The sequence below is a fragment of the Podarcis cretensis genome (assembly GCF_951804945.1).
Source record: "Podarcis cretensis genome assembly, chromosome: 4".
Lineage (NCBI taxonomy): Eukaryota > Metazoa > Chordata > Lepidosauria > Squamata > Lacertidae > Podarcis > Podarcis cretensis.
In genome coordinates this window covers 48245165-48269779 of record NC_137173.1, presented here as the reverse complement: position 1 = coordinate 48269779, position 24615 = coordinate 48245165, and the positions used below count along the sequence as shown (strand labels likewise).

The window sequence follows — 24615 nt, the reverse complement described above, 5'->3', positions numbered from 1 at the left end:
CTCAGCTTTTGGAGCTGGAATCAATGAGGCCCCACCCTCCCAGGCCAGGTGGAAAAAGTCCTGCAAGGCAGGGAGCCAGTCGTTCAGGACTCACAGCCAAGGTATGTTCAGTGAAAGAACTGGTGACAAATTTACAGCTAAATCTCTCTTATACATTTATTTACTGAGAAACAAGTCCCAACATTTCAACGTCACATTTCCATGAAATATTGTATCAGACTACATTATCTTTATATAGTTTGTGTTTACTGGAGATGCCTTTTTGTGTATGGATTTTAGATTATTGTTTTCAGACCAAAGATACAAAGAAATCCAGATATTTTAGCACATGCGTATATGTGGGTATCCATTCTACATGAGAACAGCAGACCAAAATATATCACATAGCACGTGCTTTGAGGATGCCACAATGCATCAGATTTGTGCTGACTCTGGTGGAGTTATCAAATGTCTGATTGAGCCCATGGAAAAACGCTTATCTAACTCCCACTGGACAGCTTCCTTCTTCTTGAGCTGGGAGGATAAAACTTTCTGCAAAGTCTTGTAAAACAGCAAGGTGCATTAAGTTAAAGCAACTCACCAGTGGCTTCAACCTCTATGTCTAGCACTAACTCAGCAGATGATTAGAGGACTGTGTGACCCTTGGCAGCTTTACAGGGTCATATTTTGACATGGCTGAACTGTTCTTGAACAATTCCTCCAATGTGCTAGGTACAAACAGTCTTTTCTTCAGCCTCAAGCATGCATGTCTTATCTTTCCTACCTATTTTTTTTTTTAAAGAAGCATGGCTATTGAAATATACTGAAGGTTAACTCAGCTTCTTGCTTATGTTGGTTTTATGTTTCCATTCTTCTGCTTGGACAACAGCACATCGTGGTCTTTACTTCCTGTTTTAACTTCTGTAAAGGAGCCATTGCTGGCCCTGAACTGCAGTTTTGACCCTGATTCTGTAAATGGTGATATTTCATGCTGTATCACCAGTTTAAAACACCAGTTTAATTCACCAGTTTAGTACCGCCAACCAAGAGACAACTTGGTGTAATCATTTAGAGACAACTGCATAAGAGAAAGTTTGTTTTAGGATGAGAAACCTTTCTTCTGTTCCTACTAGGCCTATTTAGTGGCAGTAAGGAAGCAGAGAGTGACCAGCAGGGCCAGCCCACCTATGAGACAAGGTGAGGCAGTTGCCTCAGGGTGGCAGGTTCCTGAGAGTTGGGAGGCATGGTAAATTTGACCTCTGCTCTGTGGAACACGCCCTGTGCTTGTTGACCTTCACAACCTCTCTCTCCACTGAGCAACTGCTGCTGTGTGCATGCACCTAGTGACCATGGGTGGTGGGTGCATGGGTGGCGGGCATGAAGCAAAGAAGGAGGGGACAGCGCAGCAAAAGAGGCAGAAAGGAGTACTTTTTGTTTTGCCTCTAGTGGCAAATGTCCTCAGTCAGTCCTGGTGACCAGCTACCAGTGAAGTCTAAACTTTGGGAATGGCTCAGTTGAACAAACCACTGTACTTTCAGTGTAACAAGGACAATAGCCTACCCACAGATTGCAAGACGGTTATTGCATTTCTTTTTAATAGCATTGAACATATCTAAAATTGTCCACAGTGGCAGAGAAGGGCAATTACTGAGAGCATCTATTTAGAACCTTAATGGCATCCCTATTTCGGGACTTCCGGGTCGGCGCCATCGCCAAATGGCGGACTCCCTCCGAGCTCCGGAGGGAGTCGGCTGGGTAGGGGTCGGGTCCTGCCGTGCCGGCGATGCAGGGACCCTCAAAAACCATGGGCGGAGATGCCCATGGACTTGGTGACTCGGCGGGCACCGTTTGCGCCCCCCGACCTGCGAAGGAGCCTTTTTAAAGGCTGCGGAGCGGGTGACGGGGTGTGTGTGTGGTGCTGTGAGTCCAATGCTTCCCCTGCCCAGCGAAGCCGCATGCCATTCGGCGGAGAGCAATGACTTCTTCTTTGAAAATTTTGGATTTGGACTAAAAGGAACAACCCGTGAGTAAATTGATTGGACTTAAAAGGGAAATTTGATCTTTGAATTTGGAGCGAGCGGGGGGAGTGCAAAAAGGAAGTCTGCCCCCCCCCCGTTGTAGATGGCTCAACGCAAGGATTTGACAACTAAGATCGAGAGATGAACTTGTTTACCTGAAAAAAAATTTTAACTTCACGAAGGGAAATTACAATAATTGTGCTGGAGGAGAAGACTGATTTGTGGGAACTAAAATGCAACCCCCCCGGGAACCGGGAACGATCCGCTATGAGAGACTGGTGAAGAGGCACAGAAACTTTGACAGCTGTCAAAGTAGCTGTCAAAGCAGGAAAATAAAAGAGAACTTTGTTACGATGGCTTTGCTGGTTAGATTTGTTACAATTTGGACATAAATTATTGGAAATAAAGGCAACAAGTTATTTGACTTTTGGGTCTGATTTTGAAAGAAATTAAGTTACCATATTCCCTCTAGAGGGAGGCTGGGACATTGCAACAGTAGCGGCAAGTGGAAAAATACTATGAATTTGAGCAGGATCTGTTATCTCTTGGGAAAGCTGCAAAAACGAAGCATTATTTTGTCTACAGAGGTTTCTATACTAAAGGAGACAATGGATTTATCTATTGAAGAAAGGAAGGGACTTGACGCAAGTTATGTTCCTGAATAACAAAAGCCTCTGTGGAGAACAAGAAGTTTCTGAATTAGAAGGTTTCTGCAGCAGAACAGGAAAAAGCAACCTGAGGAATAAGAGCTGGACCAAATTTGAAGCCGGAGTATTTGGAACATCCAGACTTTAAAAGGACCAAGAAATAGAATTTAAGTTAGACTCTTAAACATAGAGGTCTGGATGGAAGAACAATGACTTTTTCTGAGAGTTTTTTCGAGATTGGACTTTCTGAAATTAAAAGCTATCAAAAGACGGCAAAGTGGAGTTGAGATATAGACGTGGATATACCAGGCTGGCAGTAGACAATGGATGAACTTTGGGGATTGGAACCGGGGAATGGGGGGGGGGGAGATTTGGAATCCAAAGGCTGTAAAATTATATATTATTTCTTTCTTTTCTTTTTTCATGTTTGTTGTTTGAAAATAGGGGAATTCGTGGAAGGGAAATGGGGTCGATCTTAGGGAATTATATAAGATATAAGGAGAAATGGTTCATTAAGATAAATAAGATAAATTAATTTGGAATAAATGGGTTATTTAAAATTACAAATAAGGTTTTAAAATTTGGGGTAAGAATCTGTGGAATCAATTTAAGGGAAATGGAATACAAGAGGGGGAGGGGGGGAAGTCCGGGAAAGATGCCACTGAAACCAAGTGTAAATCATATTTGTTTTTTTCTTTCTTTCTTGCGATCTTTCCTTTTTATTCTGGAAAATTTTTAATAAATATTATTTTTAAAAAAATGGCATCCCTATTTCTCTGTTACCCACATTACAGTTTCATCAATGGCTTCAGATGCAGCAGAGAATTTCAGATATTACCAGAGCCATCTTACTTTGCATCACAAATGCTCTTAGACATTTGGTGCTGCTTTCTTTGAAGTACTTCCCTAGTGTACCCTTGTTATAATTTTTAAAGCTTTATTACTAATTTCTGTGTCAGAGTGATAAAAGATGAATGGTCAACACGTAGCTGTGCTAACGATGTCAACTGAGGACATGATTTATTAGTGAATAACATTACTTTCCATAATGATTTTTGTATAAAACATATATAGCTAGACTAGAACATTAACTTCACATGCAAATATTGCCAGCATATTTCCTCCCTGTTAAAAAGTAGCTGGAAAAATAAGTGTGAGGCACAAATATAGACTGAACAGCTGTTGCTTTTACACAGTTTGAGAGAGGCTGTAGCCCTATTCAAGCCTTATTATTGTTATTATTATTAAAATTTGTATGCTGCTTTCCCATATAAATATGCTCAATGCAGCTTACAACAAAACAAGTTCCAAATATTTCAAAATAAAACAGTATTTAAGCTCTTAGAAAAACATTATTGATTGGAGGTCTAGTCTGCTTACTTCAGGGTGAGTCTCACTAAAGATGGTACTTTCAAAGGGATTACAGCTACTCTAGAGTAAGGATGCATTCACATATATAGATGCGTCATCATGAAATGATAACTTGCACAGGTGAAACAGCCACCACAGACCATACACCACAGACAGAACTTTCATGCACATGGCATGACCTAACTCAAAGAGAATATTTTTCAAATCAGAAAGTCCATACTTCCAGCTTCAAGTAACTGAATATAGGGGTAAACACAACCATCATTGCACATTCAGAGGTAGATGCAGTGAGGGCTTGTAGCTCCAGCCTCCACACCTGCATCTGGTTCCATCCATATGTTTGTAAGCAGGGGAGGATTCTGACTGGGCCAAGGTCTGCCCCCCTGTAAGAGTTCTATGGGCATACATGACAGTACCAAATGCATGGATAGTGGGGGAATTACCCATGGGTTGGCTAGCCTAGAGAGAATGAAAGAGAGCAAAACGATGAGGATGGAGAAACCTAAAGTAGTGCAAAAGAGGTCTATTTCTTCCTACGTCCAGTCCACTGAGGCCTCAGCAGCTGTGGAAATAGAATCATAGAATTGTAGAGTTGGAAGGGAACATGAAGATCATGCAATCCAACCCCCTTCCCCGATGCAGGAATCTTTAGCCCAACCTGGGGCCCATGACCCTGAGATTAAGATTCTCATGCTCTACCTTCTGTACAGCCAGCAAGTGAGGAGGTTTGGGGGCCTCACAAGGGAGCATCAATTACAAGCAAGTGTTAAACTCTTCAGGTGTTTTTTCCCCTTAAGTGGTCTCCGCTTTTTCTGTGAATGGTGGGACCCAGTCTGAGTTGAGCCTGGAAGCTTGTCCATCTCTCTAATTATGTTGCCTGACGCAAGCTAAAAAATTACAACGAAGGAGCATATGAATCAGAAAGCTATAAGGTGTGTGTGTGTGTGTGTGTGTGTGTGTGTGTGTGTGTGTTATTGTTGTTTAATCAAGTGATTTCAAGCATTTTTTTAAAAAAAAATTGCATTTCTTCCATTGACAAGCTGTGTTGAATGGCAGATTGAATCATTTCTTTTGAAAGCCATGTGTAAAGACATCATGGAACTGAAAGATGGTCTGCTGAGAATAATGAAAGAAATGTCTTTATAAAATTAATAATAATAGGCCCCAGTCAAGTACCTGAATTCATAGGTCTAGCAAAAACACTAATTAAACTCAGATTATTTCTGGTTTTCAGTCATAAACTATGCTATTATTTGATAATTCTGTTCTTAATGGTGTAGCTATGATGTTTACTGCTTTGCATTGCTGGTTTCTTTTGTCTGTTTATGGCTGGTAGCCCAAAATCAAGGGCAGCTTGAGAACCTTGCCTACAGCAAAAGAAAAAAGAAAGAAAAACTTTTCAACAACCTGTTGGCACAAATGCAAGAAAAAGAAAAAGGTTAGGATTTGTACTGCATTTCTTCAAACTTTGAATTAGAGCTTCTCCTCATATTAACATCTTTTAACAGCTGATTAGATCCTTTAGAATTCTGGCTAAATGTAAACCAGATCTCCATGTGGAAGCCAGTGTGCAATGGGAGAGAGAAAGGGAGGCGTGAGGAAGGGCTGTGCATCTACGGTGCTTTAGAGGCGATGAAGTCAGATGTCTGAACACAGAGGGCTTTGAATTTTTTTGACAAAAACCTAAAAAATCTCTTCTTTACTTTTTGTGAAACAATATTCAACCTCAATAGACCATGTTGACCAGTTTAGTTTTAACCAATGAAATGGCAGTTCTGTCACTGGATTTCTCACAATTCCCAGTGTTTCACAGGGCCTACTGGATTGTTATGGTTCATAGCATTGGCTTGATGCCCTCAAAACGTCCTTCTCCATTGAAGGGAACTGGGAGCTCTATGACTGCAAGGAATTACTGATTCAAGGTGAACAGGCATGATACAGAGAACCCCAAGCCTACCAGACATCTTTATTACAAAGCATATAGAGACAATAGACTGAATACACATTTATTGGATACATATTTACCACGAAGGATCAAATACACAGACTACAGTAAAAGTACAAAGTCTATTTAATTTCTGCTAAAATCAATGGAACAAGCACACATTTAAGAACTTATCTCACTCTGATTTCAACAGTAAGTAAGCATGTTTATTTTTCTGTAGGCTGTGCCCATTATGTTTTGCCTTTGGCTGATGCAACACTGAGTTTGAGGGAACCACAAATCTACTTACAATCCGTCATTAGAAATGATTAATTAGAATCTGTAGGAACTGTTGGCTATTTCTGGCACTGCTGGGAAGTACTTTATCCCAGAGTAAAAGTAATTTGCCCCCATTGTAAATTCTGCAAAGGTTGTGCCATGCACAAAATCAGAAGGCTTTGGACTTAGCGGTGGTGAGTTAAGAAAGGATCAGAGCCACTGTCAAGACTTAGTATTGTCAATCTTAGTTAAATGTTGATGGTAGACACAGTCAGTTTCAGCTCAAAATGGATATTTTTTAAAATTCCTTTTTTATTTGGCAGTTTTAAAGTTTAAAGGTTGGACACTGATCTAACCATACCATTTGTCAGGCAAGATAATGTAGAGTTGATATTCTTTAATGGCTAGTAAACAACTCTTTATGAGATCTGGCTGTAAAAATATATCTCCTCAATGTTCTGAATGTAGGGGAAACTATCAGAAGTTTGGAGAATGTGGCACACCTTTCCCACATCAGCCTCCAGCTAGAATGATGCAAGCTAGATTTATGTGCAGAGAACAAAAGGAACATGTTTGGCACTGATAGAGAAACACACAGAAATGGATTGAGTAAGCTGAAGGCAAAATCTCCTGAGGTGTTGGGCTGTCCCTCCTAGCTGATCTGATGTGGGCCACGGGATTGATGCTTATAGAAGTATTTAAACTGTCTCTGCCTATGCTTGGTTTGTATATTTGAAGCTAGCAGTCCTTTTCATTCCAGAGCATCTGTTCCACCTTTTGTAAGCAGCATGTCCACCTCCATCGCCTTGAAAGATTCCATCAACTGTGTCTCCGAAAAAATTTACATATCATTTGGGAAGACAGGCGAACTAATGTCAGTGTACTGGAAGAAGCAAAGATCACCAATGTCAAAGCAATGATTCTTCATATCAACTTTGCTGGACTGGTCGTGTTGTTCAGATGCCTGATTATCATCTTTCAAAGCAACTACTCTATTTCCAACTTAAGAATGGAAAGAGAATTGCCGGAGGACAACAAAAGAGATTTAAAGACACTCTAAAATCTTTATTAAAAAAAGCAGTATAAGCATGGATAATTTGGAAACATTGACCTGCAAGCTCTCCAATTGGAGAATAGCCTCTACCAAAGGCTTCTTGGATATTGAAGAATCACAAACTCAGGATGAAAGGGAGAAACAAGATAAAAGGGAGGCACGTTTGACAAATCCTCACCATGATCAACTCCCACCCAGAAACCTATGTCCCCACCGTGGAAGGACATGTGGATTCAGAATTGGCCTCCACAGTCATTTACGGACACACCATTAAGACCGTAGTCATGGAAAATATTCTTACTTGGCTACAAGTGATTGCCAAAGAAAAAATGAAGAACTGGGTCCATGCAATGCAATACGTTAAACTCTAATTTTTGAATTTCTAAAATTTGAATTGAGGAATCTTAAATTTGGACTTACGATTTCATGTCACATAACAGTCACATACTGGCTATAAAATATACTTGTTTTACATTCCCCTGCAAAAGACAAAGCAAAAGCATTACAGTTTAGACGAAATTAAAAGTGGCATTCTTAAGGAGCATTAATCAGAGAATTAATGTACTTGCCACTTCCAAAGATGCAAAAGAGTATTGGGTCATCTTTGTATGATTAGTCATTTGCAAAAGCACATTTACTACTGGAAATCACTGGCAAGTCCCCAACACCACCCATTTTGATTTGAAACTTTAAATGCTTGTTCCCACAAAATCCTTCATCCTTCAGCAAAATGGATGGCTGAAGCTTGTTTGGTGCTAATTATGTTCTGTGGTCTACCAAGACTGAAGTTTATTTGTTTTGCAGCTGCCACAGGACTGTTACTAACAAATTAGCTTTTATTTATTTCAAAGAGGGCACTAGCGCCGGACAGAGAATGTTATGGTCCCACATGGAGGTTACTGAACAGCACTTGCATGTCACTTCAGCTTTGCAAAGTCTGTGTATTTGCTTTTTTAAAACATAAACCACTTTTCAAACAGAATGGCCTGCAAAGTGGCTTACTAAAATGAAGACAAACAAACTTAATACAATTTTAACATCAGATTAAAAGCAAACATTTCTTTATATTGTAACAGTAAATTTGATTTATAAATTGTTTTCTGTTTATATTTGGCTTTCTGTGTGAATAAGATGCTTACTGTTGGTCCAGCCTCTACCAGCCTGGTGTTCATGAAACTTCGGGGGGGGGGATGGACTATGAATGGTCATGGTGTGGAAGAGGCAATGTAGTCAGTTGTAGAAGCATCTGACCTGGTATCAGTTCTGGAGTTTGGCCTTATTACACAATCTATTCTGTACCGCTCCGTCTAAGCTCCTTTGCTGATCTAGCTATTTGGCCTATAGTTCCCTTGGTGGTCAAAGGTTGGGGAAACTCACAGGCTAAATCAGTTAAAGTTCTGGTGAAATCCTTTTGCTCCGCCATTCAGGAGCTAAAAATGCAAAAAGTACTAGATAGCTGATCCAAAGGTCTCCAATATATTCCAAGGATGTTGGTTTCAGCTGGACTCAGCACTGTATGCTCCAATACATGTGTCTCATATGACACTGTTTGCGTAATCAAAGGAGCAACTCCCCACTGACTATAAACAGTATACTTTACTAAGATAGTTTCATAGAAGTCACTTATAGGGCGTACTGAAACAAAACAAAAAACCTGCTGTCCTACCTCTTTTGTGATGACAATTGGTTTTTTGAAATAGAGTTGAACCAGAATGAAGAATTCTTTGTTAGAATTAATACAGAAAGTCATACTATGAGACTATTCAGCTCCCCCTTCAGCTTTTCTGTGCTGGTTTTCAGAGATGGGGGACAGATTATCTAGAGGCTGCAGGTAAAGTCTCGCTAGTAATGTAGAATGACTATAGCTCTCTCTCTCTCTATATATATATATATACACAGTGGTACCTCGGTTTAAGTACTTAATTCGTTCCGGAGGTCCGTACTTAACCTGAAACTGTTCTTAACCTGAAGCACCACTTTAGCTAATGGGGCCTCCTGCTGCCACTGCGTTGCCGGAGCACGATTCCTGTTCTCATCCTGAAGCAAAGTTCTTAACCTGAAGCACTATTTCTGGGTTAGCAGAGTCTGTAGCCTGAAGCGTATGTAACCTGAAGTGTATGTAACCCAAGGTACCACTGTATAGGTATAGATATAGATATAGATATAGATATAGATATAGATATAGATATAGATATAGATATAGATATAGATGATATAGATATAGATGATATAGATATACTATTAACCTATGTGGGAGCAGCAACCTTTGCTAGGAACTTGTACATGGCAGCTGTGGTCAAGTGGATGAAGAATAAACTGAAGCTGCATCCAGGCAAGGTGAACACAATGGCAGTGAAGGACTCATTGGGGCTTGTGAAAAACACATATATACCTGGGACTGATGGACTTTTTCAGCCCTCAACGATAAAGCAGGGGCAAGGAGTTAGACAATGTCATTTTCCTTATCTAATCTTTTGGGGATGTGGGTTACTTGCAGAAGAATTCCCAGTCAACTTTAATTGCCCAAACAGAAGTTATCAGCATGCAACTGAACACCACTCAAAAATAGAGACCCTAAGCTTCTTCACTTGAGGTTCCCAGATGGGTCATTATTGTCCAGGTTGGGTGGCCACCTGTCAGGGATTGTCTAGCTGTGATTCCTGGGGTTCATTCCAACTCTACAGTTCTATGGTTGGAATTCAGCACCCAGGTGTCTAATTGACAGCTGTTTTCAGAAATGTCTTTTTCCAGATGCATCATATTTGCAGATGGAGACCACTTCTTGAGGATAGAGATGTGGCTGGCAGCAGTCAGCCCTGACTTTGTAACGTCAGTGATCGACAATGGCAACGTGAGCTACACAAACTGGATTAGTGCTTCCCAGAATGTAGGAGGTTATAGCTGGAGAAAAAGAAAAGTTTATGGAGACACTACAGATTTAAGGATGGATGCAGGATACACTTATTACTTTCCCATGATCTTGTACAATCTGCATCTAACATCTGAATGAAATATACTGAATGAAATGTATACTGAATCCTATCAATTCTATCAATGTGAATTCTAAATCCACACCTCTCCCTGCCTGTTCCCCTCGCTTGTTTGAATAACTGCTTTTCTTTCCAACCCCTGTGTCACCTGGCACAAATACCAGACTGATTGTAAAGCTGACAATAGAGAACTCAGGCAGAGATTAATTACATAGCGATCATATCCAGTTCAGTTTTTTCCTGTTACATAGCATGTATGCATTTCATGTTAGCATGCTGCCTGTTTCATGTGGAAGAGAAGAATATTGGTGACTTGCAAATGAATGTGGGTATGGGCAACAACCCAGTAGTCCTTGCTGTCAAGGCTTACACAGTAATTAATAGGTGCAACGAGGCTATTCTAGACTACCAGAGCACCTTCTCTGTCAACTTCCATTGAACTGGAGAGCACCAGTAAACATTGAGGGGGTGTGTGTGTGTGTGTGTGTGTAAAAAGTGGAGCACCTTGATAAATGTCAGCCTCTGACTATAAATTGTGTGGCTCAAGCTGCTTTAATTGGACTAATCCGCATAGCTGGTAAGAATCTGATTTAAGCAGCTGTGTGGTGCAAGCACTCAATCAGAGGACTTGAACTAGAGGTGAAGGAGAGGTGCCAGCTTTTCTCCCATGCCAAAACAAATCTCCCTGCCAGGGCGATGGCTTGGGGTGAAAGAAATTTGATCCTTGGAACAAAATCCTACAATACTTCTCCATTTCTCATTCCAAAGCTAGACTCTGAATTGTGAGTCATTTTCTCAGATCACCCAGTAATCAGCAATGTTTCTTGTTTACTTAATTCATTCTTTCGCCTCACTCTATATATGTATGATTTGCTGGGGGTGTGCATCAGATTTTGACAAATTCTGAGTTGGTCTGGGCTGATTTGGAAAGCTTTGTGGCTTTTCTAAACCAAAGTTTGGTCTTTCTGAATCACCATGAAGCGAACAAGGTCCCTCTGGCATGATTTGGAGAGATGTGGAGATTTGGACATCTAAAAAACAACTATGCAGATAGCATGTTTCAAAAAAAAAATCTACAATTTATCCTCAAGCTTGCCATATAAGGAAAATGCCATATTGGGGAGAGGGTACTGTGCATTTTCAATGTGCAGAAAAACACAGGAAGGAAACACAGAGGTTGGCTCTGCCAGTTTTAAGATTGCAGATTTTGGAACGTTTACATCTTTACTGCCACTTTAGCCAGTGAGGACAGATGTGGGCTTGATATATAATATGTGGAGGATAATAAAAGTGACCTGCCTATCAGACGAATGAGATTAATTATAGCTTCCCTTTCTCTGCTGGTAAGTTCTGCTCTGCTGCTTCTTCATAATGATTTGTCTGTGTCTTGCCATTCGTGCAGTAGTCAAGGCAATGGAAGTCAAGAGCTTTTATTTTTTTAAAAAAAGGCAGAAACCTTCATTAGGATTCTGATAAGCACTGAGGTGCACTTGTTCAAATACATCTCTCTTGTAAGCCTGATCCTTGTCACTGATACAAAATCACATATACCAATTTTATTTTTATTTTCGGCATTGTGTTTTAGGGCTAAGCAAATGCTTGTACCTATATAGCCAAATGGCATTTCATGTTGTAAGATCACTGGGTCCAGTAGGGCTGTAATGGAGATGAATTAAGCTCTGCTTTGTTTTGGGCCATGGCAGCAAGAATGAAAGATGTATTACATTCTAAACCACATGTTTTACAGTGAGCCAAGACTTACCACAGAAAGTATAAAACATAAATTTGGCATTGATCGGTGTATAGTTAGTTATGGAATGAAGTAATTAACTTTTACAGGTGAGATGTCTTCCCAGCTTATCTTCTGCATAGTTTTTGCTGTGGGTTAGCCAGTTACTTTGTATGGAGGATGGCAACAGGCTGCCTCATGTCCAGAAAGGCAAGGTTCAACATATGTCTTCAAAAACCCATTTCCCTGTGGCCTACTTCTTCCCACAAGCAACAGCAACCGAGGTGGAAAATCTATGGCTAGATGCTACCACTCCAGACAACAGGTGCAAGCTCACCGTAGGTATTTCAACATTGCAGCAAAAATATTTAATTTCTTATAACACATAAGAAACTAGGTGTCAGTGAGAAGACTTAAAGGCTAGCTTTGAGGTCTTGTTTTACAATCAAGTGGTCTATAAATATTATGAAACAAACAAATAAACAGCTTCCTCCCTGGTATGTTAGCTTACCATATGTTGGGTTGTTGTTGTTAGTGAGACATTGTCTAAATCCCAACCTGCATTCTGAAGTGGCACTGTTTAAATGCAGGGCTAGCCCAAGAAATTTTGGCTTTGCTGTCCAAGACAAAACAACAAATGGCATCCCCCTACACACACAGAGAGAGAGTGAGAGAGAGACACAGAGAGTCAAGGTGTTTAGCACCCAGGGTGAGTCAAGTTTTTTAGGTATCTGAAAATGAAAAGCCCACAAACACCCCACCCTGGCAGTAACAATAACATGGCACCCAAAATCAGCTGCCTGAGATCTCAGTTTCACTCGCCTAATGTAGGCCTGCTGACTACCATTTGGTCTGGTGTTTGAAAGAACTTCATTATGGTATTAAAACTATGTTAAAGCCGTATTTGCTGGGCAGTGTGTGCTCTGATCTCGGCCATTGTTTAGCCCTTCTTTTGCTGTGTATGAATGTCAAGATCTGAGCAAGGTTTCTTTATTCTGAAGAGCATCGGACTAGTGTTTCTGCATCCTACTAGGTCAGACCCTAAGGGAAGACATTGAAATAGCTTGCTTGACACCTCTTGAAAATAGCGGTGGAGGGGGAGGTCTATTTTCACATCTCTTTCTCTTTTGCATAATGTATGATATCTGAATTAACTTTCATGACATATTAACACTCTAGAGCTGACTTAATATATAGTGTTATGTAATACATTATGCATGGCTTATGCATCAGTTGGGCTGCGATTTCGGCAGCCACAGACTTGAAATGGTCTCTCAGTGACATAACTATTAAGTAACAATGAAGCCAAATTCTGCATGCTGAATTTTATTTTGCATTGCTTCTTGTTATGTTTGACTTTTCTAATTTACTGAAACCACTAAGATGTAAACTGTGACTCTCCTCTTCATGTTATCCACAAAAAGGAAAGGGGGTGGGGGTGGGATTTCATTTCTTTTCCTTCAAGCTGAGCTAATTCCCTTGACATCCCATTGTAATTTCAGTCTACAACATCAGAAGCATTATGAATTGTGATATCTTTGCCTGGTACAGGCAATATGATGTGAAGAGAAAGAACAATGCTCAAATGTTAACATTGTGATTATAATGCGCTATTCACAAGCGTGGAAATGGCATGATCAACATGCCTGCACTTTCACAGAACCACAGAACTGCAGCGTTGGAAGGGACCTCAGACAGATGGCCAGCCAACCTCTCTTTGAAAACCTCCAAGGAAGGAGAGTCCATCGCCTTCCAAGGGAGTCCGTTCCACTGTCAAATAGCTCTTACTGTCAGAAAGTTCTTCCTCATGTTTAGTTGGAATCTCCTTTCTTGTAATTTGAATCATGTTTAATGGATTTAAAAATAGTTACACTGCCAATGCTAAAAAGCTTTTAAGCAGCGTTTTGTCGGGATTATATGAATTGGATTGATGCTGAATAAAACATATGCATGAATGGCTATATTTGTTAATTCCAGAAGAGTAGTCTTGTCAGCCTGTAGCAGCAAAAAGGCAGTCATGTGGCCTTAGAGACTCACTGGTATACAATGACAAACTTCCAGAGGAAACAGCTTAATGTGTCCAGTTACTTTGTCCTTCTTCCTTTTCTCTCTTCTCTCAATTATCTTCTATTTGAATTTAGATTATAAGGTCCTTGTAGCAGATGTGTGTTGTTTTAAATCAGTAGCAGTGTACATGTGTTATGTCTTGGTGTAGTGTTGGCAGTCTTTTGGGGGAGAAAGAAGAGGTGTTCAGTGTGAAGTTGAAATAACCTTTAATATGCAGAAAGACATATTTTGCATCTAGAAGGATGCAGCTATACATAATGATGATGCTATGTAATAATAAATAATTATAATAAAATACGTTGAATCCTTTTTACCCTGTAAAGGTGTGTTGGTATGAATATAATAACCTTTCTTAAAAATATATTCATCCTTGTCTTTCATGGACAAATTAATATCTAAGAATATGAGAGTGATATTCATATGCATTGGTTGTCCTACACAACTAGGAGGCTTTATTGTCAATTTCCAATCTGTATTACTAACCATACCCTTTGCTCCTTTGGCACCAAATGAAGTGTACAGCTATTCTACTAATTAAGCTGCAATTTGTATGTAAACATAATTTTGCCGTTTAGAAAGTTATGAGCAGGCCACTTTTTGAATACAGAGCTAAGAAGTGACTTTCAGGGTCACAACTTCTCACACTTCCTATGGCTTCTTTTGTTTAATTTGAAATCTTCAGCCTTGCATTTAGCTAATAATTAAATGCACAGTGTTTGATCGCTCAGCCTGCCATTGAAGTGGCAAAGGCCTTTTTCACATAGTATGCTTTCCTTATGACACATACTGTGATGTGACATCCTCAGCTGGGCTATACAATGCACTTCTAACCCTTTGTAAGTATCCGCTGTTACCATCATTCACACAGGACATCGGTCAAATGCAAGTGCCAAGTTATTTAAATGCATTAATAAGTGGAGTCAAAGGGTGTCTCTGTGTGTGTGTGTTTGGAACAAAGCTCACTCAGAGAGCACATATTTTACGTGCAGAATACTGTGCCGGTTCAGTTTTCAGTTTCAGCAATTATCTTAGGAGTGTGGAATTTCTGACACCCTCCCCCCAGATGTTAAACTACAGTTCTACAGTTCCAATTATCCCTGAACATTAGCCATGCTTATTGGGGTTGATGGCATTTGGAGCCCAACAACAGCTGGAGGGCCACAGGGTCCCCAGCCCTGAAATAGTAGGTCTCAGGAAGCAGTGCTTTCCTTTCCAGGTGTGGCCATCCTCCGTTTGACTTACCTTATTGTTTATTGTTCTATCTGCACCAGACAATCTGTGGTTAATTTAAGCTGTGAATGGTTGAAAAAAATTCAAATATCAAGCCATGGTTTTTGATCTTGCCATGTTTTAAAAACTCATAGTTTTTAAACTAATCACAGTACTTGCTTTGGACATAATAAATTGTGGTTAGTTTCAAGGAGGAAGTGGGTGTTTCTAGTCTCCTCCTCATGGCTGCTCTGGGAAAGGAGATGGAAGGGGGAACATGTGAACACAAGGCTTGTCCAGCCTTGTTCCCTTGGTCAGAAACCATTCTGCTTCTGCTTTTCTTTAGTTGTCATATGCAAACTTCAGTTTTATGTGGAGGAGAGAAGAGAAAGCTTGAACCCAAGGCATGACCAAGCTCATCCAAGGTTTAGCAATGTGTTTGAACTGAGCCACTGAACTTGAGGTAGGCTGGTTTGCTTTTCTACTTGGAAAAGACTAGGCTAACCAGGCTTTTTCATCAGCAGTAATCTATACTGATTGCAAATAAGTCAGCATTATGCCAGCATTGAACATTAATCAAATCATAGCATTAGGTACAAATTATGGGCCTTTTATGACATATATCAATGACTAAGGCCTGGCACATAGACAAATCAATCCAAATAAAAGAACCAGATTTCTGTCCCTGATAGTACCAAATGAACAATCTACTATACCTGTTTCCCAGGTAGAATCTGCATCACCCATTGCCACATCTTATATCATTCCAGAGCATCCTCTGACCTTCAGAGTGACTTTCCAGGGAGCACAAGGGATTGCAGTAAGGAAGCAGGGTGGGGAAAGCGCTTTTGCATGGCTGGAGTTCTGCTTCTACAACTTTGGATCCCACCCATTGTTATATATCCTCTCCACTTTCAGCAAATCTGCTTTCCAGCCTTTAAACCTTCTCTACAGCCAACTGGTGTCTTTTCCTAATTTTCCCACCTGTTCAGATAAATAACAAACACAAATTGATTTTGGCTTTCAGCATAGAGGGAGGAAAGAAAGATGACAAACTGCTTCTTTCAATGAAGAATGGTTTCTGGGAAGAGAGCATTCTGGAGTGGGACGGAGACAAAACACTGTATCTGGAATTCATTTTCTTCACTGAAGATTTTCCAGGTAATAACCATAAATATTGTAATGTTTATAGCCTTCTTATTTTGTTCTCGTTACATTTTAAATCACTGATTCCTAAGGCGTTATTCCTCCTACATACTGTTTGGTCATAATCTTTTGTTGCAGAAAAATGTGAGCCCATTCAGACTTTTTTTTAAAAAAAAAAAAAAGTCTAAATAAATACCCAGTTTTATCTTTGCTTTTAATGTTTTTACATTTGAATCTGCTGATTATATATACACTGTTCCCACAGTATGCCTTTGGGAAACCTGCAAGCAGGACCTGAGCATTCTCCTCTCCAGCAGTTTTTGGAACTAGTATTCAGAAGCATTACTACCTTCAACTGTGGAAGTAGAGCATAACCATCATGACTAGTAGCCATTAGTAGTCATGTCCTCCATGAATTTCTTTAATCCTCTTTTAAATGCATCCAAGTTGGTGGCTACTACAGTGGTAACTCTGGGTACCAACTTAATTCGTTCTGGAGATCCGTTCTTAACCTGAAACTGTTCTTAACCTGAAGTACCACTTTAGCTAATGGGGCCTCCCACTGCCTCCGCAACGCCACTGCGCAATTTCTGTTCTCATCCTGAGGTAAAGTTCTTAACCCGAGGTACTACTTCCGGGATAGCGGAGTCTGTAACCTGAAGTGTTTGTAACCCGAGGTGTTTGTAACCTGAGGTACCACTGTACTGCCCCATGTGGCATTCCTCTTGAACATACCATCTGGGAAATGATGTGTATACACAGTCTTTTACCATGTGCAACACAAGAGGAACACTTAAACTGAGCCCAGAAATCAATGAGGAATTATTCTCTTGGTTTCCACCTTTCTTAATTAAAAAACAAAAGAAAATGCAGGAGGTAAAGAATGATGACAACATTCTATTGAACGATTCGCCATCCTTTTGAAGATAGACTACAACTATTGTATGAATCTTTCCATGAAAATAGCATGTCATAACATATCATTATCATTGCAATGGTTACCAAAAAGGATGCCTTAAGGGGTTTTGAACAGTAAAGTCCACAAGGTTCATGCAGAGGTATAATATTTAAACTGGTAAAGCTGCTCACGCTATTTTTAATAGTCCATATCTGTTCATCTGTGTAAATCATGCTTTCAAAAAAGGTTCATTACCGAAAGAACTTTACTCGGGAAGGGAATGTTAATAAGTAATGAAACAAAGAGCTCTGTCATAGAGATTAAGTACCCCTGTGTCTAAGTACAAAGTTCATGTAGCAAAGTGCAGCTGTTACTCTGCTCATAACCCTACAGCAGCCTTCTAACCTCCGTTCAAAATCTGTCTGCTGGCTTTCCTGTTACTGTGCTGACTAGTGCAAGGTCCAGCCAAGGTTCAAAGTTCACTGTCTGAAGGCTTGCTGGCTGTGTCCTTTGTGCAGATCTGACAATTTGCAGATAAGACACAAATGGCTTGTTTAGATCATTTGTTCACGCAGTGGAGAGAGTTTCCATCCTTGGTTCTCTCATGGAAGCTTAGAAAATACAGAAAGCATATTCAAATAACTACTATGGTAACATACCAGAAATTATAATGCATTTCATTAATGCCTGTGAAATAATGCTGCTTGGTTGGGGTGGGTGAGAGACCCTGATATATAGCACAACCTCCAGAATGTAAACTTGAAATCAATCTAAGCAAATGTGCAAAGAGTTAAATACATGGCTGAAAGCTGATTAATAAAGTTTTTTCTATATTCTATTTGGAAAGTATTCCAAATGCTCTGTTAGAGTTTTAAGGAAACATGACTTTATTTTCATTCATAACTCGAAATTACATGGGGACATGCTAAATTTGGATAACAATGAATTTTGCCCAATTCATTGTTGGGCAACCCAAAGCACAATTAGTGGTTTGTCTCAGTTGCCAGACTATGAAAGGGGCAGTGCCAAGCAGACCACTGCCCCTGTCGCTTCTTGGCACCACAGATGTGAGGCAAAAGGAAGCTGTGGTTCCTTTAATTATAAGATGTATGTGAAGGGATGAAACAGTTTCAACCACTTTGCCGTTTTGTTTTTTGATTGTTTTAGAAGCTGTTCTCACCAGGAAGCTCTAAAGGTCACAGGAAGTTTAGAAAAACCAACCCAGGAAAGCAAAACTTAAAAAGAGAAAGAAACAAATAATGTATGGGTGACAGAAAATAAATTTATCAAATAATGGAAAACAGAACATTAACACAACTTTGGTTTGGTTAAGAAGTTAGGTGGAGAAGTGGAAATACAGTAATGCAGATAGGTAAAACTGGCTAATGCAGTTGATTAGTTACATCCAGAAGAAAGAAGCCTGGATGAAAAGAGCTGCAGTGGTCCAAGACTGTAAAAGCTGAAATGAGATAAATGGAAACTGATTTACAGTGAAATATTGGCTCGGGGATAGAAATAAACTAGATTGGGTTTAGATGGATGCAAAGAATTGTAGTTTACCCATTGCAGAGCTACAGTTCTCAGCACCCTTAACAAGCTACAGTTCCCAGGATTGGGGGCAGGGCTTAAATGTGCTTTAGATGTATAAAGAGCCCAGTATGCCACTACCATGATAGTTTTTCCAGGTGCTGGAATGCCATACAATACCCTTACAGGAAGAACCTCCAACATTATTTGTGCATCAAGTCTGACACCTGGGTCAGAGGAATGATGTGGACTATGCATAGCTTGGAAAATTCAAGACACAGAAATGTAATGTAAAAAGAAGGAGAAAAGATCCTCCTTTTAAAGAAAACCAGTGCCTACGTGCATTTAAATGTTAAAAGGGAAACTAGCTCAAAAACAGCCCCAAAGAAGCACACACACACTCCAAATAACAAGCTTTCTCTACACTGCCTGGCCAGGGTGTTGTGCCTGACAGGATCCCAAGATAGCAAGAGCTATCTTGTGTTAAATCAGGAGTGGAAATCTTGTACCATCCTGTGAGAACAGGATGCTGGACTAGGTGGACCATTGGCCTGATTCACCTGGCTCTTTTTATGTTCTTAAGAGCAGCCAAGTTAAAAAAACTCATGCAGATTCTGGCTTCTTTTGTCTATCTGGCAAATGCACCAACAGACTGCTTCAGAATAGTCAGGTTATAGTGACCAAAGCTTTGATAGCCAACCAATATAGATAGATCATTTTCATCTCGGGTACAGCTTGGCCAGAATGCACCGCTTACTACACTCAACTGTTACCTCCTTTCTCTCAGCATCCTACATATGCCTTATCCCAGGCTTTTTCATATCAGCCAGGGCAGCAGGCAGCGTATGGTAAGCTAAGCTAAGACTCTATTGAAAAATGAGAGGGCCATTCTGAAAGAGGAGGAAAGCCGGAAACCGAGTCCCAGATAAAGTAACACGCTGCTGTTCTCTCCAGCGTCAGTTGCCTTGCTTTCCTTTCTGGTCCCACTGCTTCCCTTATTAAAATGCAAGCTACACTCTGCTCCAGGCCACAGTAAAGGCTCCAGCTATCTGTCAGGTTCCAGAAAGTTCCAAGGTGCATTATGCCACGATAGGGAAGGGCAGGTGTCTGTGGTCTGAATTGCAGCTGCCGTGCAAATACTCCAGTTCGCAAATGCCGCAATCAGCTCTGAAAGTTCTTCATTCTGAAATCATCTATTAAATGGAATGCTAACAGCTACCACAGATTCATCCTATCTTTTCAATTCAGTTCACCCCTCTGATGTTAGAGCACTGCGGGCAAAATTGTACAGAGGAATAGCAGGCAGAATGCTATGGCAAGTTGCTTGACCCGAGCTTGATACACAAGTGGAAAACAAGAAGTGCAAGAATTAGATTGAAATGGAACGTGGGGGGAAATAGCCACCCCCCTACTCCTTCCATGCCAAGACCTTGTCCTGTGACATAGGTCACATGCTTCATAAAGGTCTTATGGGTTTTTCTGTTTCCTGTGTGGGCCAGCCTTTGGCAAGGACTGAGGATGCTTTGAGGACTGCTGTGTAGTTGTACCTTAAGTGGTGGACTGAATTAGAGATGGAAATTTTACTTTCTAATGGAATCTTTGCACTAGGTCAGCAGCCGCCCTCACCTTCTCTGGGGCACATTTGGCAGAGTTTTCGCTCTGGGGGGTTACAGATCAAAGTAAATAACATGATCTCTGCAATTCCCCAGACGCCCCGTGTTCCTATGAAGTTATCTTCCCACACCTACAGTCGTGCACTCTTGCCTCTGAAGAGCAAGGTCAGAAGAGGCTTCCTTTCCAGACTGCTTCCGTCTTTGAAAAATATACAAAGGGTTTCCTTTTTGCTTAGCAAAAGTCAAAGCTACAAGCTGTGTTACTACAAAACCAGAATGGCAGATTCAAGTCCAAGAGTAGCCTTCTTTTCTGCTTTTTGTGCTTTTCAAGTTCATCCGCACTGAAGCCACAAGCTGGAACAGGAATGGATATGGCAATGTTTTCCAAAGCTTCTTGAATGCAAGCCTATGTTCTGTGTATTTACACAAGAATTACCCTGAGCCCTAGATCCATAAATGGGAGGCTTCTTCAGAAGAGCACACTGGTTTTTTAAAAGCAAATCAGACAAAACAGGACTCAAAGATTCAGCTATATCTTCTCTTTTCCTGTGGGTTTGGGAAGGTGGTGAATCATAGAATCAGAGAATTGTAGGGTTGGAAGGGATGCTGAGAATCATCTAGTCCATCCCCCCTGCAATGCAGGAATATGCAGCTGTCCCATATAGGGATCAAAACTGCAACTGGTGAGAATATTAGTAACTGGTCCTCAATTCATTCATTTAAAAACGAGCAAAGCTACAACTATTTCTACTACTTCTGTCCTTTCTCCAGTGCAGGGTTACTTTAAATTGTTTAGGCTGGAAATCCACATGCTGCACCAGTCCACTTGTAAAGTAAAGACACCTGTAGTGAACCAACCTGGGTGCAGTTGACATGGATGTGATGTGTGCAGTCAGTTTCAGGCTGGAAACATTCCCAGCTCTACCTGGAAATGCTGGGGATGGATCTGGAACATTATATATGCAAAGCAGATGCTCTATCACTGAACTACAGCCCTCCCTCAAAGCTTATTAAATTTATTATTATTATTGTTGTTGTTGTTGTTGTTGTTGTTTTACTAAAGCTATGAAGTGACCACTGCTGAGATTCTCCTAGCACATGTGATTAAATTTTATATGGCTTCGCAATGTACATCCAAGATGTTGCTTTGTCTGTTGCATAGTGAGGGTGATGTGGGTGGACTGATCCTTCAAGTAGCCATATACAGCAGGGTTATGTGGGCAACTATACTCAGTGCTATTTTTCTAGAAAAAGAGGTTCCAAAACCCACCATGAACAGCTCCCTTGTTCTCTTAGAATGGCAATGGTGCCCTGTGTACCAATGAGTTCCAGCCAGGGGAAAAACCCTGACTCTACTATGTGGCTAGGGTTCTCCCATAGATAGGATTAATTAACTTGTTCAAGCACTTGTAAAGCTGCCAGTTGCTTGTAAAAGTGAATTTACAAAACTGTGAGGAAGGAACAGTGTGATATTTTGAGTATGCTAATTGAAAGCGAGGCATTTATCGAGGTTGTTCTTGTTATTTTCTGCAGATTCAGATCTCAGCTCCTGACAAGGGATTCAGGGCAGAACTAAAATATGATGACTGACTTGGCAGCAGGGAAAAAAGGTCATTTACTCTAATGCAATAAAGATAAAGCAATAAGTTCCAGTGATGCATATAGTATGTTCTGTGCTTTCTCGCTTGTTCTTTCTTCCCTCAGCAAAAGCATGGCATGAATACAGCGCAAGCAGAAATTTTTACCAAAGAAGCCAACCATCTCACTTGTTACAAAAAAAGAGGTCCTGTCATCTGTTGAGGTATAACCTCAAAAGCTTAGCACAGTCCTTTTATTTTATTATTCAAATCTATCTACTTTTTAATCATCTCTCGGGCAATGGAAAAAGCCGCTGATCGTGCACTACTCTTGCATAAAAATACACATTTCTCTAAAGCAGTTGAATTCAATAGGCGTTTGGAATGGGGTGGGAGAGAATAGGACCAAATCCAAAGAGGACAATTTGTGCAGTGCATTGCGACAAACATGTTTAGCAGATTTTACTTGCTCAGCATTAAATAGATGTGAAAATGGAAAGCATTTATATTCATAGAAATTTACTGACATTTTAAAAATAGTAAAGAAAATTTTCAAGGGAACGGAGGGTGTTTCCCCCCACCCGCAAGTTCCTTTTCTTTGGGTTGTCATAACAGCCTACAAAGCTGCTCTACATTTATAGCAGATTGTTCTCTGTCGTTTGTAATTACACTGCATGGGAGAAAAGCAATTCTGAATCTTTTTAATAAATATAATTGAAGCCACTCACTTCTGGGGGGAGTTTTTTAGTTACCCAACACATTTTCAATTACATTTATTGAAGGATCCAAAATGTTGCTAGCTGTCAGAAGCAGTTTGGTGAGCAAGAATGTTTTTAATGCGAACCCATTACGGCCATAATATAATGGCAATTTCACAACTTGAAAGCAGCACTTTGGGGTCATGTTACCAACCACACACTTTGCAACACTGTTTTTTATTGAGTCCTATTGAGCTATGAGCTTTTGGGTGTTTTAATACAATACACAGCTGATTGCTGCTTCAACAAAGGCCTGGTTCTCATAGCAGCCATTTTATTTCTTCATTTGCTTAAACATTTATATGTTGCTGTTACAACCACACACAGAGAAAACTGCAACCAAGTCAAATCAACAAAAACAGGAGAAAAACATAACACAGCAATAAAATGTATGCTGCTCAGCAGTGGCAGACTTTGGACTTTAAATTTTCAGTGGTGCCCTATGCAACACCAGAAGTCAATTAGAAACAGAAACCTCTAACAATGCAGTTTGGTAGTGAGAACTGGAAGACATTGCTTGCTTTTATAACGATCCTTAAGAAATTAGTATTTCTGCCGAATAATATACATGTCTGTTCAGAGGTAAGTCCCACAGATTTTGGTACTGCTTACTCCAGGTAAGTAGATATAGGACTGAAACTTCAGGTTGTACATGGATAATCACATGTGATCATAAAAGCAACAATGAGGAGTCTTGTGACACACAAAGACAAACAAATTTAACCCATTTTTTCACAGCCCAAGTCCACTTCAATCTTTGCATCAGCTGACAAGCTAATTTTAACTTGCTTGCATAAACCATCCTGATTTTTTTTAATAAACCCACACAGATGTGAGATGCAATAAATTTGCATTGCAAGCTGCATTCAGTTTTTCCTTTCGTATTTTTTTTCTCTTTTGTATAAGATAGTCTTGTCGGCATAAACAAAGCAATACACTGAAAAAGGAAAAGTCAGTTGTAGGTTGGTTGCTAGAAACAAACAACAACAATGGTTATGAATTTGTTCGATGCAAGAACAGAAAAAGGGGCAGTTAGAATTAAGAGTGAAATGAATGTCAGTGGGAAGAGACTAGGTTGTCTTGTCAGAAGATAATTAACAGGCTAAAGGGTGTGAGGCCAAGTTCTAAAACGAAGATGTGATAATTATTCACATAGTGAGAGGCTGGTAGAGAGTCAACTTTGGGAATTGCAAGGAATCAAAATAACAGTAAAACACTGAGGGGGGAAAATGTGTTGGCAGTAATAAAGAGACAGATTTTATATCTTTTGTGTAGGCTCATTAAATACATTTCTGAACTTGAAATGTTCATTTCTTTAAAAGATTGCAACTGTTTAGCAATATATGCTGGTTACCCATTAGTCATTGATGCACACTCCAAGTGTTCATCTGGAATTTCCTGAAACATAAATAAAAATAGCAATACCTATGGACCTCTTATTGAAATTATCTAAATATAGAAGGCAAAATTCTGCCCCTACCAGCTGAGTATTTACTAGGGGTGTACACTGATTATGTGCATATCCTGAAAAATGATTCAGGTAGAGGTAATTCAGGTGAAGTTGTCACATTCCTGATTCATATTGTGCCATTAACAATTTGTCTTGTCAGATCAGGCACTCCTTTAAGTCCTGAGTTTGCTCTGTGAATGCTGCTTTCTGCCATTTGAAATAAAGTGACCACTTCATTTTTGTAAAAAGTGAAATCAAGCTGATGAGGGAAACACCTTGAGCTTGAGTGAGGAGGAGGTGGAGATGAAAAAGGGGTGGAGAAATGATGGGGGAATCTTTTGTTTTGGCAGGGAGGTCTAGGTTTTAATCATAGTAAATT

At 40.1% G+C, this 24615-nt stretch overlaps 1 long non-coding RNA gene across 2 annotated transcripts in view; it reads left to right on the top strand.

The window, feature by feature from the left end:
• The window catches only part of LOC307213859, a 28494-nt gene extending 6390 nt beyond the window's left edge, over positions 1–22104 (top strand). Inside the window, exons 2-4 of one of the 2 annotated variants that reach the window (XR_013837749.1) lie at positions 15614–15730; positions 16295–16428; positions 21985–22104. This is a non-coding gene — a long non-coding RNA (uncharacterized lncRNA). The remainder of the gene's footprint in view (positions 1–15613; positions 15731–16294; positions 16429–21984) is intronic. The other variant, XR_013837748.1, reaches the window with a different exon arrangement.
• The last annotated feature ends 2511 nt before the right edge of the window (positions 22105–24615 follow it).